At 35.7% G+C, this 21,995-nt stretch overlaps 1 long non-coding RNA gene across 1 annotated transcript; it reads left to right on the top strand.

The window, feature by feature from the left end:
* Positions 1–13,686: 13,686 nt before the first annotated feature.
* LOC111930053 (uncharacterized) lies at positions 13,687–17,841 on the top strand. Its single transcript, XR_002865015.2, has 3 exons — positions 13,687–13,792; positions 14,813–14,966; positions 17,786–17,841. It is a non-coding gene; the product is annotated as an uncharacterized LOC111930053 (long non-coding RNA).
* The last annotated feature ends 4,154 nt before the right edge of the window (positions 17,842–21,995 follow it).

Genomic DNA, 21,995 nt, shown 5'->3' with positions numbered 1-21,995 from the left:
AATAATGTAGCAATAATTATTTTCCCAGAATCCAGATTGGGTGTTTTATTCTGCGTTCTTGCTGTTGATTACCTCTTCTTTTCCTTTCATTTGTGGACAAATAATAGCTAACAATTTGAAACAGTCTTTTAGCATAACAACATGAAGTCTTTTCCACAGCTTTATTTTTATGTTGGGTTTTTTTTTTGTGTGTGTTTTTTTAACCAAAACAGTTTAAAAATAATATTTAAGAGGATTCCCCACAGTTAAATGCATCAACAAACTTGTGTACCTCTTTAAATTTAACCCAAATGTCTCAACAGATGCTGCTCTTCCAGTCTCAATAGGGAGCAGATTCCATAATCAGGGAGTATAATTACAGAGAGCTCCAGCTCCTGCTGTCTCAAAGTTACACTTAGGGCACGCTGAATTGCCTGCCAGTCTCAGTCTTCAATGGCTGACTGAGGCCTTTGGTAATAAAAGATCAGTCAAGAGTACATTATGATACTTCACAAAACGCTAACAGCTTTGTGGAATTTATAATACAGAGAGGCATATGCCAGCTTTGTACACTGCTGAACAGTTAAAACCAAATACAACAGGAGTAAGAAATAAATATAATATGAGTTTGTAACAGGAAAAGTATGTATTTGTCATCACACAAGTAAGGTAATGCATCTGCTATAAAGCATATATTGACAAGAAATGGAAAACAGTGGTTTTAATCCAACAGCTTTTGTTGGACCCTGATCATAACTAGGAAGAGTCTTCAGTTACAAATGGGATGCCAAGGAATATTTTTCTTCCATAAGTGATAGGACATTAAAAACAAACAAACAAAAAATTACAAAATTCTGCTGTGAGAGTTTCTTTTTTTTTTAATTAGTTTTTTACAGAAAAATGTAATACTTTTATTGTAAGAAAAATTAAAGTAGCTTAGGAAGAATGAGTCTAAAATGAATCAAAGAAATTAATAACTTTCTGGTTAGAGAACATCTGATGTTCTTGTCTTTTGCTGCACACAGACATTGAGACTTAGAAGTTAAATGCAATGATCCAGAAGAATCACTCATGTTAAAGTAACACAAAATGAAGGAGGTAGGATAATTTTGAATTAGAAATTTAGAAATTAGAAATTTTGAAAGGGTTTTTTCCTGTGCATGCACCTTCTGTTTATAACCTCAAATTCATAATTCTTTTTCAAAAGCCAAAAATTTTCTACTATAAATGTAGAGAATACTTAATTTGTCTGGAATGTGTAGTAACTCATGGAATTAAGAGAATACATATTTAATTCAAAACAGCCAAATGACAGGAAACCAAATGATAGTGATGGAGGTCATTAACATTAAAAACATTTTCAAATTTCAGTACACTTCAACCACAACTGACCATTTTTTTTATCTTTTGTATTCACCATCTTAGCTAAATTACAGAATTTTATCTCATTCGGTCCAGAGACAGAACAAATCATTAACATCTGCAAATTCTTCTCCAGACATTATTTACAGTAAGAATTAAAATTTTTACTAATATGTGAATCATTCGAATAAGGAAAATTTATATGAGATTAATAATTATCTTCCATTTGGATTCACTTTTTCCATACTTTAACTGATTCACTTTATTTTTTTGTCACTTCTTTCCTTGAAAAGAAAGTTTTGGGATTTAAAATAGATGACAATGTCGTGGTTCCCAAGGAACTCCCAGCCCTGGCAAGGACAATTACATAAAAGAAACCTCCATAGGTGTTGCAAATAGAGGCACCAGCAAGAAAGGTGGGAAAAAAAAAAAAAAGAAATAGTGCAAGAAACAAGCACTAAACCCAGAAATTACAATGGAGCATTTCAGACTCCATTTGGCTTTATTTATAGCCAATTAATATTAGATCTCCAAATGTGTAGCATGTTTATGAGTACCACCACACTTATTGCACTCTAGATATAAGAGAAAAAGCTTTCAGAGAAGTCTGCTGACCTTAGCCCGCAGATACAAGCACACCAGTCTGCAGGATTGAATGATCTCCCAAATGCAGAGTTTAGAGCACAGAGAAGCTACACACAGTATAAGTATTAAAAAAAAAAAAATAAATTGATTCTCTCAGAGGAAATTGGATGGTAGCATTGAGCAGAGCTAGAAAAGGCAGAGGCATATTTGCTAAGTACATAATCGCCTTTTGTTTTAAAGCTTTCCTCAGGATTTACCACTCATCTTCAGATTCTTCACTGACATAAAACTTCCTTCTCACTCATTTTCACTGCTGGAATAGGTGAATAAATTGTTTTCCAAGCTGCATTGGCCAGTGCTATGTGATGAAATCCTTGCATTGCATTAAAAGTTCCCATACAAGGGTCCTGAAAGCAGAAAAATGCAGAACGAGTCCAGTGTGAAGATTTGTCCTCTCCTTGCAAATCCCTCTGAACTCTCAGAAATAAGTCATTTACCAAAATTTTAGATTCTTCTCAAAATTCTCCCTGGGGTAAAATACGTACAAAATTGGGGCTAGCTTTCCACTTGAGGGCACAAAGCTGTCACAGTAGTACATTTGCCTGGGCCATTCCCTAGGTGCATTCACAGATGGTGCCTACTCTATCACAGACACCTGCTGCAAAGTAGGCTGTTGCAACAAATAAACATCACTGGAAGAGAAAAAACATGGTAAAATTGCTAGTTTTACTATCCTTGCATTACTACACCAAACAAAAAAAAAAAAAAAATATCAAGTCTTCTAGGTTAATTAGTTTCATGTGCTGTGCAGCCAGTCATAAGAAGAAAAATTATTCTTCCAATTATTCAAGTGTTAGATTTTATCTATGCAAATTGCATACTTGTGAATTAAGTAAAATAAATTTTAAATTCACTGATTTTGCAATTTCAAAAATTTCCAGAATTATCAAATTATCCTGCATTTTTTAAAGCCCTAAATTTTTGGGAATTAATATCCTGGGGGATAGATTTGGCTCTTTGCTTTTGTTTTGTTTGTTTTGATTTATGCATCGGGATTTTTCTAAACTTTTTAATCAGTTGATCAAGAGTGGACAACAGGAAATTACCTGGATTGAAATATCTTCCAACCAATGCCATGTTACACATTGTATGTTCATTTTATCAATATTATGTGGAAGTACACAAGCAATCAAATTAATTTTCTGTCTTTTCCTATAATCATTAATCAAAAAAAAACCCTCTTTTATGTCTTTTAATGCTTTAAAGGACTGCAATTTCTGTTTTAATATATGAATGTTCTGAGCATGTGTGTATGTGTCTACATGCTCATGTATATACTTTCATACAGAACCTTAGTCAATACAAAATTATAAATGGTTTTCTGTCTATCTTTCAAGTAGCAATTAAATTTTTTTTATCTCTTCTGACTGGAAAAAAATATTATACCAGCCATCTTCAGCTGCTGAAATGCAGTATAAACATGTATATGCTAGGCCAGTTAAAGGGAAATCATGTAATTTAAGCCTTACTGATAAAGTCTTTCTATTAAGGAACGTAAAAGCAAATTTGAAGTAGTAACTGAATTTACAGTCTGAGAAAGCTGTTTTAGGTGGCCCTGATTGGAGCAGTGGGGTTGGAACAGGTGATCTCGAGAGGTGTCTTTGAACCTCAGCTATCCTGTGTGTCTGTGATACAGTGCTTTCAGGGCAGAGCTCTGATTGTTAGGATCGTCTTGGGACTCCAGATGAGGCCTCATCACCCCTGAGGAATGGGGAAGGACTGCCTCTCTTGCTATACTGGCTACACTCACTCACAACTGGGACATTGTTGGCCTTTTTTGCAGTGAAGGTGTATTGCTGACTCGTGGTAAGATAGCTGTCCATCAGTACCCCAAGAGTTTTTTCTGCAAAGCTGCTTCCCAGCTCATTGCCCCCCATTGTTTAGAGGTTCCTGAGGTTATTCTTTCTGAGAGGCAGGACTTTGCCTTTCCCTTTGTTGAGCTTCAAGAGGTTTCTGTCTGCCTCTTTCCTAGTCTGTCAAGGTCTCTCTGAATAGCAGTGCAACCATCTGGCATATCACACTCTGTGACTCGATGTTTATATAAATGCCCATTATAGTGAAAAATCTTTATGGCTCATGAAGGCAGAATATAGAGAATAATTCCAGAAACAGACTGTTAATTATACTGGAATCTAAATTTATCTCATTTACATAGTCATATATGAAAAGGGCTTGAGCTGAAGTCAATGGTATATTCACATACAGTCATCTGCATAATCAAAGATTTAGTTAAACCAGACAAAGAAAAAAATTGAGTTTTTAAATACATTCCATAATGTCTGATTTTCTTACAAACACTTCATGATCATTCATTCATGTGCCCACTTTCAAGGGATGGCTGCTCTGCATTAACAGAATGAAGATTTGCAATTCACTGGCAAGGAAGTATTCATGTAAAACATATATTTAATAGACATATTGTGTAAACAAACCAAGCAAACTAATCCATGCTAGCCAAAGATGTTCAGTCTGTAAGCTGCTATTGGCATTCTAGACAATCAAAACAGAGATATCTGAGTTGAAACACATGAGCTCTAAGTTGGAAGGACACTACAGGCTCTTCCAGAGAGGAAGTAAGGTTCAGCTCCACTTGCATGCTCTTCAGGATGCATACTTATGTAATATATTTCCCAGCACATGGAAGTCTCTTTTCCATAGCAGACACACAATTCTGTTTCTCTTCTACAAAAGTAAATAAAGCTGAAGAACCATTCTTACTGAGATGAGGACACTTCTTTCTCCATCTCTGAAATTATATATGCTTTGCTTATAAAGTCAGAATCTCCTAATTAACCATTATTATTTCCTCCTCATACACAATCTATACTATTAACCTAGGTGTCCTTTAGCTTCCTTTTTTTTGAGGAAATGTATTTAACAAAGTGCTTTTTACTTCTGTGGTATTTTAAATGATTTATTGTTTACTGCCTGATGTCTTTTTCCCTTCTCAAAGTCAGTAAAAGCAGATTAAAATTTTTCATGGACATTTGTTTATAATCGCTAGCTTTTCCTCGGCTCTTTCTGAAAGAATCCCTTAGAAAACATAGGTGAAACTCATCACTGAAAAATCGTCCTTGCTATGGGCTTTACACCTGTTTTTCTGTTTTCCAATTTAAGACTATCTTCACTGAGCTTAGCTTTTGTCAGTTAACCTTATCCTTCCAAACATAAAATTGTCACACCGCTCATCATCACCAGCTCACTCTCTCATCTCCTAAAACTGTTTCATGTCAACATTCACTGTTTCGGTGTCCATATATGTCCATGAGAAACTTATGCTGTTCCTCTGCTGGCAGATATTTTCTACCTAAGCCTATTTGCAATTCACATAACGTTCCAGATCTCTAAACCAGTCAGGAGTAAGAAAAATGAGACATAGTATGACAGTGAGGTATATTGAAAACAAGGCATTTTAGCTTAGTTATTTGAAGTTTTAAGCCATGACTAAGATGGTGTGATAACAGCAGAGCTCAAATATTTTTTGGGCAGCAAGATGTGCAAAGTCTCATGAAAGCTTTGAAGCATCCAGTCTGACAGAAGGGATCCTGCTGGGTGTGGAGCTGTAGCCTAAAGGCATCAAAGTCAAGGTCTTTGTGCAAACTGCAGACTAGCCACAGATATTTTCATGTACATGTGGAAGAAGGCTGTGAGCAAAACAAAGAACCACGACACTATGTATGCAAAATATTTATCCTAGGTGGAAAGTAACATGGAATGACAAAAATTTAACAGCTTTTGTAAGGAAAAGATAAGGTGCTTGTTTAGTTCCCTTTTACATGGGAACTGCAAGGAACATTTAAAAGGAGTCATTCCTTGAGTCCAGTGATCTGATTTCACATCGTGAATGTACTGGCCATGACTGGTTTGGAACCTACAGGTCCTTCTAGGTCAGTTATTCTAAAATATTTTTGTTGGTTTGAGCTGTCCAAACAATGGCCAGTATGAACCAGTTGCCTTGCCTAAAGTGTGTGAAATTATACTATTTCACCACTGGGGACACTATGCTTTAGTCTACAAAATTACAGCTAATGAGTTTTCCTAATTAGAGATTTTAAAATTAAACCAGAAAATATTTTTTTTCCATTGCCTATGAAAAGAAATTTGGCATACTATTTTGACAGAAAAAATATTCCTAATAAGATGAAGCATATACTTTTAAAGGAGCCATATTTCATTTAGCTATGGAAATGTTGTAGCTCCAACCTCTGGATCTGTAGCCTTCCTGGTTTTGGTACTGCTGGTGTAGGCTTTTGGTCATTAGTGCTTTCCATGTTACATCATATATCGCTGAAAGATGAAATTTACCCATTACAATAAGAAACACAATTCTGTTTATTTTTCACTGAGTTTCACTTTCTCTAATAATTAATTTTTTTTTTGCCTATTTCTTCCCTTTAAAACATAGCTCAAAGGTACAGTTCCTGGTAAACTACTGTGGCCAAAACATTTAGCCAAATTTCATGCTTCACTCAGAAATTCCATTAGCAGTTTTAACAAGACCTCCTGAAAGACAGTCCATATACAAGATTCAGATTTTATTATAAATTAAAAGATGCACTGTGCCTACAGTCTTCTAAATTGATGAGCTATTTTTAAATACCTTTGTAGTATGCATAGATAGCATATTTCTAACACAGTCATAATAGATTTTACCTCTTCAAGAAGCAGGACTTGATGCTGGATTCCTGATAAATCATTTCTGTGCAGCAGGACCATAATACTGAGGAAATTATCCATCTTCATGGATGTCTACCATGAAGATGGATAATTTTAATTTTTCAGAAAATTCCCAAATACCATATGAATATTTTATAGTGATGTTTAGAATTGAACACCCAACCCAACCTTATAAATGACTCTTCTGCATAATTAGCACATTAGTTACTCTGTAAGATTGAGTCTGATGAATTATTCAAACACAGTTCTTCAGAGATGCTGGTTGAGGGTCCTGTGTAAGGGCACATTCAAACTATCCTGTTAAACTTTGAAATAGCAGGGAGGGAAAGAGATGCAGTTCAAAGAGGAGGGAGACACTGAATGAGCTGTATGAAGAACATTTAGAAGTGCAAGGGAAGATACATGCACGAAAGGGAAAGGTATGTTAAAACAATAAAAAAGTATTTCTTTAAGTCCTCAATTAAAAAATCTTTGCAAGAACACAGATCAACTTTCTTTGTAGTCTCCAGTGGAGTCCAATAATGGTGGTTTGAAAGGGGCAACTGGATGAAGAAATATTATGTAGCCAAATGGGTGAATTATATTATTAATTTAATCTGCACATTTCTAGCTCTCTCTTCATAGTCTGTTTCTGAGATTACCTTTTGAGAAATTTGATTATTTTGGAATAAATTTTAGCTTGTGAATTGCTTGTGATCCTTTGTTTGATACCTCTGTCTGTGTTTAGTTTCCATCATAATTTTAAAAAATTGTCAGAGACCTCAAATTATGTTGTTTCTTTGCTGTATAAGCATTGATAACGGGTAAAGTGTTACATAAGGGCACTGTACTTTTTACTAATTTAGGGAGAGTGGCCTGTTTCATAAGGAATTGTAAGGGCATTCTAAAACACTTGTTTTAACTGCTTCACTTATTTGCCTTTCAGAACTGTTTGACTGACATTTTACTACTAGAAAATCTGTGTTATTGAAGCAGGTTTAAGAGAAGCACAATAATCACTTTGATTGAATACCTATTACCAATATACAGGTCAAATTTATTAGTTGCATTATACGACAGCTCTTCTTGGTTTCTGTTAGGGTCCCTCGCTCCTAGCTTACCCTTGAAGCTGTTTTAAAGGCAAGGCATCACCTCAAATTCTTTAGGCATCCCCATAGGCACCTGCATGGGACCAAACAAGGGCAGGAGAACAGCCAGCAGCCATTCCAAGTCAAAGACAAGAGGATATCTTGAAGCTGTCAGCCCAACCAGTACAAATGATACTGAAGCCAGACAACAGGAAAGCACCTATCTCTGATAAGAACTCATCTTAGTTGTAATGAAGCTCTCAAACCAGAAGTTTTCTTATAAAATTCATATTGTATGTTGGTGACAGAAAGTTATGATTTTACTTGGAGTTCTTTCTAGAATTTAGGAAAAAATGCTGTCTACTCCTTCAAAATACAAAAAAAAAGTTGAATTTTGGTGACAATGTTTTCCCATTTCATCAAGGTCCTTTGCATCTGTTGCCACATATCAGGGTTCTGATTTTGGTTTCATGAAGCATACGCATCCTTATTATGCTCTCTCTAAAACTTTATGAGTGACACTGGTGAGGCCATACCTATAGTGCTGTGCTCAGTTCTGACCTCCCCAGAACAGGAGATACTTTAATGTACTGGAGAGACTCAGCTGGAAGACCAAAAAGATGATTTAGGGACTGGAGCATGTCCCATATGAGGAAAGACTTTAGCCTGGAGACAAAGCTCAAAGAGCCTTGCTGATGTACATACCTGGAAAAAGTATGTAAATAAAACAGAGATAGGCTCTTTTTAGTGGTGTCCAGTGACAGGACAAGAGGCAAAGGGTTGAAAAGTGAAAGAAGATTCTGTCTAAACATAATAAGAATATTTCACTGAATGGCTGACTGAGTACTGGCACAGGTTGTTCACAGAGGTTATGGAGTCTTCATCTTTGAAAGACACTGAGTCATCCTTAGAAATCTCTTTGAATTACTTATGAAATGGGTACATTCTGCTAAACCCTTTAATAATCTGGGCCCAGATTTCTGCTCAGTAGTGTTTATGGAACACACCCATCTGGTTTGTGTGGTCATGACTCCCTCTAGTGATGTCTACACAGTCTACCATATTCTCATACCAAATGGATTCTTGAATTAAGTGCCCCAGCTCTTCATGAATTCACTGAACTCCATAATGACTGTTAAGTCATGCTTTATTCACATTTAGGTTTTATCAGCCTTAATTCACTGTGAGTCAGATCTGATGACATTTACATATGCTAGAAAATTTGAAAATAAACTGTGAAAAAAAGTGATCCAGAAATAAGGAAATAATATCAGAAGTCCTGTAAATTTTAATGCTTTTAATGTAAAAGTTAATTGAAAATTACTGTTATGTTGGATGTAAAATTTAAATGCCAGAAGATATAGTGTATATATTAGAGATCTTGGTTTAACTGAGCACAAATGTTAGGCAACGCTCAATCACTGAAAATTTCTGTAAACATTTGTTCTGTTCATAAATGTCCTGTGCCTTTTACAAACAAGTGTTTTTCTGTGAATCTGATTTTTTGCTGCCTAATGGAGTGTGACTACAACTCCTTTGTTTACTATCAAGGTTGTGGGGTGTTCCAATGAATAGTAACCTACAAACTGATTTCTACCCCCAGGGAAGGAAAAATAAGAAATTAATTCCTCTATCCCTGCCTTCTAGTACCAGACATGGGACCCTTAATTCCATTCACAGGATCTTGTTCAGAACGAACACATAAAAACTGAACCACAGATGTGACAATGGAATAATACAACATTGAAGGAGTTGTTGAAATGAAATGCAGTTGCATTTATCTTTTCAGCAAATCACTGTGTATGAGACTAAGGTCACTTTGTCAATCTAACTTCAATTTCAGATTTGTATGAAACAGTAACAATGCTTTCTGTAATCTCAGTTGTAAAACTTTATTAATCTGTACCAAATTCAAGTAGGAGTCTAAAGCAACCAAATAGTCTCCAGTGAATTACAATAAAACACCCCTGAGTGATAGATCAGGACAAAAAGAACAGGTCCACTGAGAGCAATGTTCCAAATACAGGCAGTAGATAAGTGATTAAGATTAGAATATTAAGTAGTCTTATTGTTCCCACGTTGCATATTGCCTTATCTCCACCTTGAGGATGGTATTACATGCACTAAATTTCCTTAATGAATGATCAATATTCTTTCATTCCTAAACCAGAATGAATCACAGGACCTTTTACAGGTGAGAGACATTACATGTTCTTTCGAGGCCAAGCTTGTGAAATGAGATCATTATGAAATAATGCATTCAGCACCCAAAACCAGGGCAAAATGCTTTAGAGAAATAAACCTGTAAGTCCTCATACAATAGGAAAACACCTCCTTTAGAAAATACTTTGTAGCTTTCTTTGGAAAGGTGCAGACACACACACAGAACTCAGTGGGTTGAAGTTCACCAGAGGCAATGTACCTGATATACTAAACCTGAATCTGTAGCTCACAAGTTGATCCATATATATAGAACTGAAATGACAATAGGCAGAATTTTATTGTGCTGTATAAAATATATATTATTTTATGCTCTGCCTATCAGTGTTTGCTTCTTCCTGCCCTTTACACAAAGTAGGAAATGTCTTGAATGTTTCAAGACAACAAAATAATCTGTGTTTATGGATTAGTGCCATGAGAAGTCACTTAAGAAATGAGGACAGAACAGAATATTTTTTTTTCAATTTATTCTGGTTTTGATTCCTCACTTCTTACTATTGTCCTTAATTTAAATTTCTGAGATAAAATGGCTGATGTTCAAACAGGTGGTAGGTTCAATGCATATCATGAGGCTTTTAATTTTTCAGAAATACTTCAAAAAAGAGCAAGTGAAGCTGCTTTAGTATTTAAATATGTAAATTAATCCTGTAAAGACTTGGACTATAGCTTTGTCTGAAAGGGCAGCAAAACAGTCATTCAAGGTGTAAAAATAATCACAAGTTCTCATTATCTTTTCATGAAAATCATGCCCTAAATCCCCTCTGTCTTCATTAATTTTTAATTTTTAATTCAAATGTTGGTTTAAAGTAGATGATAATGTTGTTATTTGATTTATATTTATTTACCCAATATTTTAAAGATTAGTCATGACATGTTGTTGGGTGGTAGAATTATCTGTGGCATTAGCATCAGTCAACAATCAAAAAAAAGGCACTTTTCAGAAAAATTAAAATATATATGTGAAATAATTCTTCCATTAAAACAGAACCCCATCCAATGAGGTCATGAACATCCCAGAAATGGGTTCTTTGGGCAACCTGCTGCAGTGCCTCATCATTCTCACAGTAAAGAATTTCCTCCTAATAGCTAATCTAAAACTGTGCTCTTTTGGTTTAAAGCCATTCCCCCTTACTATCTGTGATTTGACTGGCGTGTCTGGAGCACTTGTCATTGAAGACCAGGGCAAAAAGATCATTAAGAACCTCAGCCTTCTCAATATCCCAGTTATCCAGATTGCCCATTTCCTTCCAGAGCTGGTCCACATTTTCCTTAGTCTTTGTTTTATAACCAATGTACCTATGAAAGCTTTTCTTATTGCCCTTGACATCCCTGGCCAGGGTTAATTCTATCTAGGCTTTAGCTTTACCAACCTGCTCCCTGGCTGCTCAGGCAATTTCTTTGTTTTCCTCCTGGGCTACCTGTCCCTGTTTCCACCCTCTCTAGACTTCTACTTGAGCTCTACAAGGAACTCCTTGCTCATCCATGCAGGCCTCACAGCATTTTTGCTAAATTCTCCTTTGCTGAGAGGCATCACTGTGGGCTTAGAGGAAGTGATCCTTGAATATCAACCAGTTTTTTGGACTGTTCTTCCAGGCATTTCCTGTGAATCAAGCAGATCTCAGAAGAGGACAAAGCCTGCTCTCCTGAACTCCAGGATTCATTTGCTGTGCATCCTCCTTTCTGAAAGTTCAACATTTCATGGTACTGCAGCCAAAGCTGTCTTTGTGTTTCACATTCTCCACCCAGTCCCTCCTTGTTGGTGAGAACAAGTTCTGGAATTACATCTCTCCCTGCTTACACCTCTCCCCTATCACTTGGAGAGGGAATTTATCATCAACACAGTCCAGGAACCTCCTGCATTGCTTATGCCCCTCTGTGTTGTGCCTCCAGGATATAGTAGTGTATAATATTTTCTATAAGTGAGTTAATGTTTTAGGCTGTTCTATACTCCTAATTAGATCAATGGCATCATCTTTCTTTTTTATTAGTATGTCATACTTCTACCATTCTCAAGGTTGTACTAAATCTATCCTTGGAGCAGTCCATTTCCACATATTATATTGTGACCTGTCACTTTTTATTGACAGATGGTTAAACACTTCTGTTTTCACCGTAATCTACTACAGAAAGTTTTCAGCAATATCAGAAGTACTCATTCTTTCAAATCATTACCTAAGCACAAGTTTAACTTCTCCAATTATATGATGTTTTCTAAACTATTCCAGTGTAACAAGATTTTTTTTTTCATTGTTTCAATCAGCCAGGTTGGTCATGTTTCCATAAAAGACCAGCTTGCTCCTTTGGTCTGTTGTGTGCTTTCTGCCTTAGCAGTGACTGCCTTCTTGATGTCTTCTAGGATTGTCCCTAATAGAACAGTGATTGTTTCCATTACACGGTCAAAGGCGTCCTGTAATTCACCAGTAACTTTCATTCAATATAGTGTGCAACTTCTCTGTGTGAACTATCCATCCCCAAACAAGTGCAACGATGCCAGAACTCAGCAGGAAAAGAGCATTTTTAACTACTGCTTCCAATGCCTCATTTTGGAATCAATGGCATTCTGCAGAACAATGCTTACATTCTGCTGTATATTGTTCTGAACTTGCACTTGCCATTTTTGATATTTTGCTTTAAAGGAAGATATCAGAAGCTGAATTTTCTAAGAGATGCACTGAGTTGAAAGTTTTGGACTTGTTCTAAGAGGCTTACTGGCCTCATTATATTTTGGTCAAAGACAATCTCCTACAATATGGAACTGAAGAAAAGCTATTTTTATTTCAATTATATACAACTGAGAGCACAGGGAAAACAGTGATAATCTGATTCAGCTTAAATATAGGTTTTGTTTTGGGCAGTGGTGCATGTCAGCTGCATAGATAATATTACTCGTGCTGAAGAGGATTATTTGGCTTCTTACAAAATATACACACAGGTGCTCTCCTGAGGGCAGCCTATTTCACTGTCTCTGCCACCAGTTGGATTGCTGTACAGTTCATTGAAAAAATATTGGTTATTCTCATAGAGGCTGTGTCAGTCTTACCACAGAGTGGTATTTGGTCTTGCTATGTGTTATGGCTAGCAGCCACTAGTGCTTTGTTATGCCAAGTGCTGGGGAGGACCTGCACACATGGTATCCTCTCCACCATCAAGAAGCTGTGTGATAGTTAGCATCAGATTGATGTACAGCTTCTCTATCCAAATGCAGCTTGTTTTGCAATAGGGTGTTTTACAATGATAGGTGGTTCAAATTGTCACTGGAATTTATATAGAAAACAGAAAAATTGAGAGCCTGATAATTTCTTCCATGAGAGGAGAGCATCAACCATCTAACTACATTTCATATACCAATCTGCATGTAGGTAGTAGGGTAAGATTGACCCTGCAGTTTTTAATGAAAGCTTCTGAGGACACGGTTACTGCCTTTTCCCTTGCAAACCTGCAGATATCAGTGAGGGAGAGTGGTCTGAAGAACAGGAAGCAAGGCAAGATACAGTGCACAAATCAAGGGATATTTAAGGTGAACAAAATCATGTTCATGAGGATCCGTTCGTGAGAGTTTTAGCTGGGCAACACCTCTATTTCTGCTTTGCTAACAGAGAAAAAAAAAAAATCCGTATGAGTTTTTAATGCATTTTATGGAGGACATGTAGAGCAGCTGAGTGACATCTGTGAACAGCTGAGGCCAGGGAGGGGGATGGTTTGGTGAGGACAGTTGAACTGTTTCAACTGTCTCTGATTTACAGATTTCATCGGGGTTTTTTTTTAAAAAAAGGTTTCATTTTTATGTAATTTCTTTACAATTTCTATCATCACAGGATATCAGTGCCCTCCCCAGTTACACAGTAGGTATCTTTAACATACATTACATACACAACTTTTGTTTTTCTTGTGACTTTAGTTCATCCATTCATTTCCTGTAATTTCACTGATCCTATCAAAGTAATTCTGTTCTCTGATCAAGTGATTGATTTCCATTCCCCTTCCTATATCATTGTTTCTGCTGTACATTGCCACTACAAGTGCACATTCTTTTTCATTCTGTTTTGGTACAACTCCAGAAAGATATTGATTTTATTTTATATTTCCTGTTATTCAATTCTTGCTAACTGAACAAATTGCAAATGTAAGTTTTGTTTTTAACACATCTCATGTGTTGGCAAGAATGATTAACATCAACCTTCTGATTACTTATGTTTCTTGCTAAATATTTATTAACTAGTTATAGAAGAAAGTGGTGAGATTTTCAAACCCCATCTACAAAGGAATGTGTGAATTGCAACTCTGCTTTTTTTATTAAGTTGGGTCACTCTCTGGTTGACATAAGATTCCCTTGAAGACTGTCCAAGCTTCCAAAACTGTTGAAAATTACCTCTCTACACCACCATAGAGATGCAAAACTGTAAGAATTCTAAGAACACTCAGGTCACATAACTTCCTCTCCATTGTCCTGTCCTAGAATACAATGAGAACAATGTCCTTGTTACAGCAGATCAAGCACATCTGTACTCAGAATATTGATGCTGATAAATTCTGCTCAAAACTGCTTTTACACCAAAGGTTTGGTATTACAAGAATTTTTTTGTTCACACATCTACATACTGAGAGATGGAAGGCAATACTAAACTCTCAAAGTCTCACAACTTTCTTAAATTTCACTGAATAATTACAAGATATCATAATTGGTTACATTTGCAATTTTAAATACTAATTTTTCATCTTAAATTCTGTCATCATATTTGCTGGCAGGAGTAATATATGGAGTTGATTGAGGAGGTCTGGACAATGTACTTTTTCCCTAGATAATCCATTGAATTTTACATAAACAATCTAAAACTCTATTTGCTTGTGTGGTATTTTCTCAGCATCCTTTTCATTGCAAAGACTGTCTGAAAGATGGAATCAGTTCAGTAATCTGGAAAATGAGTCCCTAGGAGAAAGAATGCAGAAAAGAAACTACATAATCATTTGAAGTTTTCTATGATGCATCAAGCGTGAGATTACTAGGGAACAAATCAGGTAACACAATATTCTAATACTATTTTAGAAGATCTGATATTTGCTCTTCAGCTGACTTTCCAGGAGGGAGCACGACTGATTTGTGTCAGTGCCATATTTTCACAATCCAATGTGATTGAATACATTAAGTCTTCTGAAATACTACTAGATACCTACTTTTTGACACTAAATAGTTCTACAGAGACCATGATCAATTCTGTGTTTTTCAAGAAGAAATTTTATTACCTTGCTTTGCCAACCTCTTTTGATAAAAAGAAGTATCATTGATTTACACATTATGCTGAAAATACTAAATGGAGACACAAATATACACATACTTAGTGATAATTTAAAAATGTTTAACCCTTCTTATACTCCTGACTTTCACTTAGAACTGTACAAAGAATATTGCTGGGATTTTTGACTACCCAAAATCAGGACAATCAAGTCAAGGAGTTAGAAGAATTCCATTCCTCCTATTTCTGAAACTTGGTTTCTCATCCAAGGAAATCTACTGGAACTCAAATAAGTCCAGATATTTTTCTTAGTGAATAATTTACAATATTCTAAATTTTTTCTTTATGCTAATTGTATTGCTATCTCTCAAAGATCTCTTCTGAATCAGTTGTCTTTTCTGCAACACATATAAAAAAGACAGAAAAAAAATAAGAAGAAAACATGAACCTTGACAGACTTTGACATTCAGATCAAAATGCTTATTAATTTGTTCTGATAATCACCTTTTCAAGAGAGAAAGATACATTGTACTACACAGATTGAATTTCTTGTTCCAGCAAAATGGAATAAGGACCGTGTATCATATTCTTATATGCTTCCCATATACCTATATCTTTTCATACAGAATAAAAGGACATGCAAGTTTTTTCGCAACTTTTTGGGTAGTCATTGAGAATTGCAAAAATATTTATACTTCATCTCCCTGTAATGGGTGGTTTCTATCTATATCTATCTGTTTGGCTATTTTTGAACTTGGTTTATAAAGCAACATATTCTGCTCTGAGATGACTTTATTAAAATGTGTCCCTCTAGAGCAATATATGTTGCTGACACAGCTGGTTATTTGGTAACCCAGGGAGCTGAAAGATGATGTTTGTTTGAAATTAATGTTTGTCTGGTTTTATAGCAGTACTCCATAAAATGTGTAATTCAGCATATAAAATTTTGGGAGAAATATATTTGGTTGCAAAAAAAATAAAGGGAACAAACATATTCAGAGTGAAGTTCTTTCTTAGGTAGACATTTTACTATTGCTCTTTTTCCCTTCTTTTGTTTTTCTTTCATCCTACAGAAGAAAAAACAATCTTAGTTCTTCCAATATACACTTGGGGAATAGCAGAAAAAAATAAGACATGTCTCCACAACCTGTCATACACCCCTGAGACAAAAAAGGGAGAAAATTATGTTGCTTTAAAAAATTGAAAGCTCCCTCAGTTACAAGTGATAAAACAATAGGAAATGTCCCCAGGTTGCACCAGGGCAGAGTTAGAGTGTATATTAGAAAAAATGTCTTCACTGAAAGGGTTGTCAAGCTTTGGAACAGGGTGCCCAAGGCTCTGGTTGATCCATTCCTGTAAGCATTCAAAAGACATATAGACAGGGCACCTAGGGGCAGAGTTTAGTGGTGGATTTGGCAGTGTTAGGTTAATGGCTGGACTTGATGATTTTAGAAGTCTTTTCCAGCTTCTATGATTCTATGATTCTATAATGCTGGTGCTGAAATCTGCAGTATCCATAACTAAATAGTGTAGCCTAAGTATATCTTAAATCAAGGATATTTCTGTGCTGATATTTCCCTCTCTTCAATTCATGAGCCTATCCACCAAAATGTCCAGAAACAGATTTCTGAGATCAAGTGTTGGTCTTTTCAAAAGTCCCACAAAGGTTTCTTGTGTGACACTCCCAGTATTGAAGAGACAAATTATACGAAGGTATTTCTGAGTATTAAATTCAAGGAAAACTCTCTTCTCCTGTGTACTTTGTTCTTTCAGAAGCCATGAGCATCTGAGAAATTCTGAATATCTTTAAAATTCTGCAGCAGTTTCTGAGCAGACTTGGTAAATTCCCTCCCCCATTCTGTGACACTACAAAGCATAATTGGATTAGCCTACATCAAGTGGCTATCAATGGTAAAAACAATACATTAAAAAAATCACCTAAAAATAATGTTTTCCAACCAGCTGTTAAATCAAGTAATTTATTTGTTTTATTGCACATTTGCATAATAGGGCAAACCAGAACTCTCTGTAACAGATGTGCTGGTGGCAGGGAGATTTGATTACTGGCATCTATTATTAATCACTGCACAAATCTTAAATGATTTGTTTCAACAGTTTGATCAATTTACATCCAACTACTTGCATTTATGCACAAAATGTGGAGATAAAACATCTGTTCACACCTTTACTAGCAGCCCTGATTTTTTAATAAGGTGGAAGTTTGTGTTGAGGAAGACGCAGGAGACTGACAACTTTTGAAAAGATTTCATTCTTCCTAAGAATAACTCATAACTGAAAGGCATTTCATATTGCCAATAATGTCTATATGGTGCTTCTTTTGACTTGAAAAAATAAGAAGACAATTTTCCAGCATTATCAAAACTTTCACAAATTTAATTAAAGATTATTTTTATGTTTTGGGATTTGTGTACAAATTGTTGAGACTCTGGTAAATGCTAATGTGTATCTTCAACATTAAGTATCTTGAATTTTGTAACGAGTTTCTTCTAGCTTAGAAATTTACTTGTAAATTTAAATTTTGAAATTTCTACCCAGTGGTTAGAAAAACAAATAATTAATTTTTTATTTTTTTCATTATTTTAGTAGTTCCGAAGGAGGCAAAATGATGCATAGGCAGTGCAGCTGAAGCACAGACTATAAATGGTAGGATCTTTGTACTTCAATACATTTCAGATAAGATGTGTAATTTTTCTGTCTAAGGGTCAGAACTTGAAATTGTTTATATTTGTCTCATTAATGCATCTGAATTACTGGACTGACTATCATTGATAGCTATTTTCTTGATGCAGGTGATATCCTAGATGGTATAGGTCCTATGACGACATGAAAGTCACATTACCAGTTATATAATGTGTCATTTCTGCCACCACAGAATACAGTTCATGTTCAGATAGAAAAGTGGATGAAGCATAATGCTGTCACATAATTTACAGAAGACAGAATCGCAGGGCAGATAGGTTTCTAACTTTGTAGTGCTTTTAAGATCAAAAGAAAGACATGCAGATATCCCCTCATGCTCTTGTGTCCCACAGGAAATCAGGAATCACACTGGATATGTTGCTGTTTGACTCTACAGGTGCTGTGCTGCGTCTCCACAGAGCTCAGGTGTCTTCTGAAGGCAAATTACTTCATAACCAGCACAGAACACGGTACTGTTGCCTAAAGGGTTAAATTATTTTTTATCAGCTGACAATCTTTGAAGCGTAAGTTTGTAAGTATACCAGCAGGGAAAAATTAAAGTGCTCCAGATCTGATGGCTGAAAATATGAAAATAGTAGTCTTATATGTCATATAGAAGATTCTCATGCACTGAGGAGATCTGCCTGATGTACATATAGTTTTTCTCCAGGAAATAAATGGATCCAATCAGTGTTTTTAGGTTTTACACATCACATGGATCAATCAGCTACAATATAAGATAGAGAGCTAAAATGTGATTTGTTTCAAAATTATTTCTAACTTTATTTCTAACTGGTATTTTAATAGATTGGATTTTAACATATTTTATTATATGTCTAAAAAAAAAAAAATAAGTAAAGGAAGTATATTTTCATCATCAAATCAGCAACTATTTTGATCTGACCTGATAACACTTAGGAATATTTCACCTCAGAGTTAGAAATACTGCCTGCTATGATTCCCCTTATATTTTCATAGACACCCATCTCATAAAAAATATTTATTTTTGATTGCTTTTTAACTTTAATTATTATTATTTTTCCTTTTTCTCCGATTGACAAAACCTTCCTTTAGAAGTTTGTTCAAAGTATGCTAACAGCTTTCTGAGGGGCAAAAAGCCCAAACAACAACAACAACCACCACCACAACAACAGCAAAAAGAAAAAAACACAAAAAAACCCCTAAAACACAACAGTAGCAGACAGAAACACAAAAAAAAGGCTTATAAATCAGGGTTATGAGTGGTTCAGTAATTCCAATATTAGCTGTAGGATGAAGCATCTAAGGGAGTAAGAGGGTAATCCAATGCAGACAACAAACTTAACTCTATTACAGATACACAGCCATCTCCAAAGCTATTGCCACAGTTGCCTGAGGTGTCTGTCGAGAAGCCAGATGTCATTCCTCCATAACTTAGTGTCTTATGATTGCCATTTAATCTGAAGGAGAAGGAAACATTGTGTTTAGATGCAGAAAATATAAACTCTAACTTCCCCTGCATTCCCAGTTTGTTTGATAAAGTCATAAAATGTGAATTTCAAGGTCACCTTTAATGCTCAGGCTATCTCATTTAATTGTATTCAACAGTTAGCCTTATTTTTTCCAGAATATTTATATTAATTTTGATTGTCTTGGATCTGTGCACTTGTATGCATTGAAACTCATTTATATTTTCATACTACATCCCAAAAACATGTAATATATAGTCTTGAGGTCGTGCTGTAACAACACTAAACTGACAGGCTGTGGCAAAGCCTTCATATTATTAAGTTAGTAAAAAGGGGCTTAGGTCATTGATATCTTAAGTTTCCAGACCTCTTTAAAATTTTACAGGTCTTGGGGACACTGAAAGGACATAGTGATCCTAATGTTCTAGTTTCTAAAACTGAAAGTTAGCCTCCAAATAAACCCTAACATTAATCCAACAGAAGGAACCTACTCCAATTAGAAAAGAATCAACACTGTCTGCATCATCAGCAGCTTTTTCTCAGGGCTGTGGGCTCTGGAATAAGCTACTCTCACAAGACTTTCCATTTCCATTTCAAAAGATATTTTGTTTGCCATACCTTTGAAGTCATGGCAGTATCCAGAACAACCTGGTCATTTGAAGTGCTGGATTTCCAATCCATAACTGTAACACCAAACCTAATCCTAACATAGATAAAATTAAAAGCCCCATCTAGACAAAATAAATGACAAAAGATATTGGTTTGTAAGAGAAAGAACGTTGTTGTCAGCTGAAGTAAGTGACTTATGTTCTCTATTGTTCTACTGATGAGTTTTCTAACCATAAAACAAGGTTAGGGCTCGGGATTAGTGTTTGGAATGTATATATATCTGCCTAGTTTATTGCTTTATGCTATACACCACCAAATACAGGAAGAGATCAGATATTGATTGGCACCAAGAATTTCTGTTACTATTTTTAATAGTGTAATATTTCTTCTAGTTATAGCTAAAGTTAAGACAAGGGCAAGCAGACTAGAGTGTGCATACTGCTTAAAGCCAAGGATTTCTTTTCTTCTCCCTCTTCTTTCAATTGTTCTTCTGGATGTGGCTCAGTCTGGGGGGAAAAAAAAGAAGTCTAAGGAACACAAATTTTTTAAATCAATTTTTCATGGACTCGTAGAATAAGAAAGAACTAAAGAGCCTTTACCTGGGTTCTTTATAAAACTTAATTGGGTGTAAACAGATTTGGCCTGATTTTAAAAATACACTGATTATTTTGAATATGAGCTTTAAGTAGAACATAGTTTTCATCACAGAATGGTTTTGCTTGGAAAGGACATTAAAAAACACCTTGTTCCAATACCCTTGTCCACGGTCAAAGACATCTGCTGGACCTGATTCCTCAAAGCCCCATCCAACCTGGACTTGAGTGTCTAGAGAGATGAGGCATCCATATCTTCTCTGGGACAGCTCCCCAAACCCTCAAAGTAAAAATTATCTTCCAATATCCAATATCCAAATATCTGACCAGAATCTACCCTCCATCATTTAAAACCATTATCCCTGGTCCTGTCACTACACTCCCTGATAAATAATCCCTCTCCAGCGCTTTTGTAGGCCCCCTTAAAATACTGCAAAACCACTAAATTTACATTCCTTTAGCTCAAATGCAATTAGTCAGTTTTCATTCATGGAAAAGAAGGAAGGGCCCAAGTTCTATTGACATACAATGATTCTTGGACGGTGGAAATATTTGATGACTTTCAAAATCCCACCCAATATCATCACTATAGAGTAACTTTATTTTTTACCCATTTTTGCATATCTGAAGCTGTTTAACCAAAATATGGCAATATATTTGCCTTTTACTTCCTCTGAAAATTGATGAAACAATTATTTGAACCGTTCAATTAGTTTTTTCAGTTTTCATTTTTTTCCAAAGCAGTTATTTCTCAAGCAGAGGACTTCCATTCTTGTAATGGCCCAGAAGTAATTGCTTGAGGTTTGGAAACTGAAATATGTGGCTAGCTGTTAAAGAATATAATTTAGTGGGAACAGAGGGAGAGGGCTTAATCCCAGTTTCCCATTCCAAATTAAAAAATGTACAGCTGTTTCCATAAATAGAACCATGTTTTAAGGAGCTGGTGTGTCATTCAAACTTTATAGGTTCACAGTTTTTGGATGGGCTGATCTCTGCAATCATTAAGTCTTTTTCGGTGTATTCTTCTTGTGTCTGCATTTAGGCATAGTAAAACGTAGAGCTGATTCTTTTTTTATAAGGTAAGCATCTTTCTAATCTAAAAACAGTATCTCTAGCTGAGGACCGTGCTGTCATTCTTGTTGAGTTTAACACCTGTTACATTCCCTCAACCTTTGTTTTTTCACTAACCTGGTGTTTGAGACAGGCACAGAAATGCTAGTAGCCCATGAATACTGAATTATGCAGACTCAGGCTGGCTTGTCCCTGCAGTCTGGATGTTACAAACCATATGGACTCCCCATGTGTGTCTTGTAGCCAGGGTCTATCCCATTATCCCAGCCTTGAGCAGGGAAGGTGGGGACAAATTAAGACAGACAGATTGTTAAGGAAGATGCACAATGGTGAGATCTGTGTGAGGAAAATCTGGGAAATTAAGTCAGTGGGTAGAGGTTAGAACCAGTCCTG

This window comes from Cyanistes caeruleus, chromosome 6 (genome assembly GCF_971803275.1).
Source record: "Cyanistes caeruleus chromosome 6, bCyaCae1.hap1.1, whole genome shotgun sequence".
Lineage (NCBI taxonomy): Eukaryota > Metazoa > Chordata > Aves > Passeriformes > Paridae > Cyanistes > Cyanistes caeruleus.
This window is presented reverse-complemented; position numbering and strand designations above follow the sequence as displayed.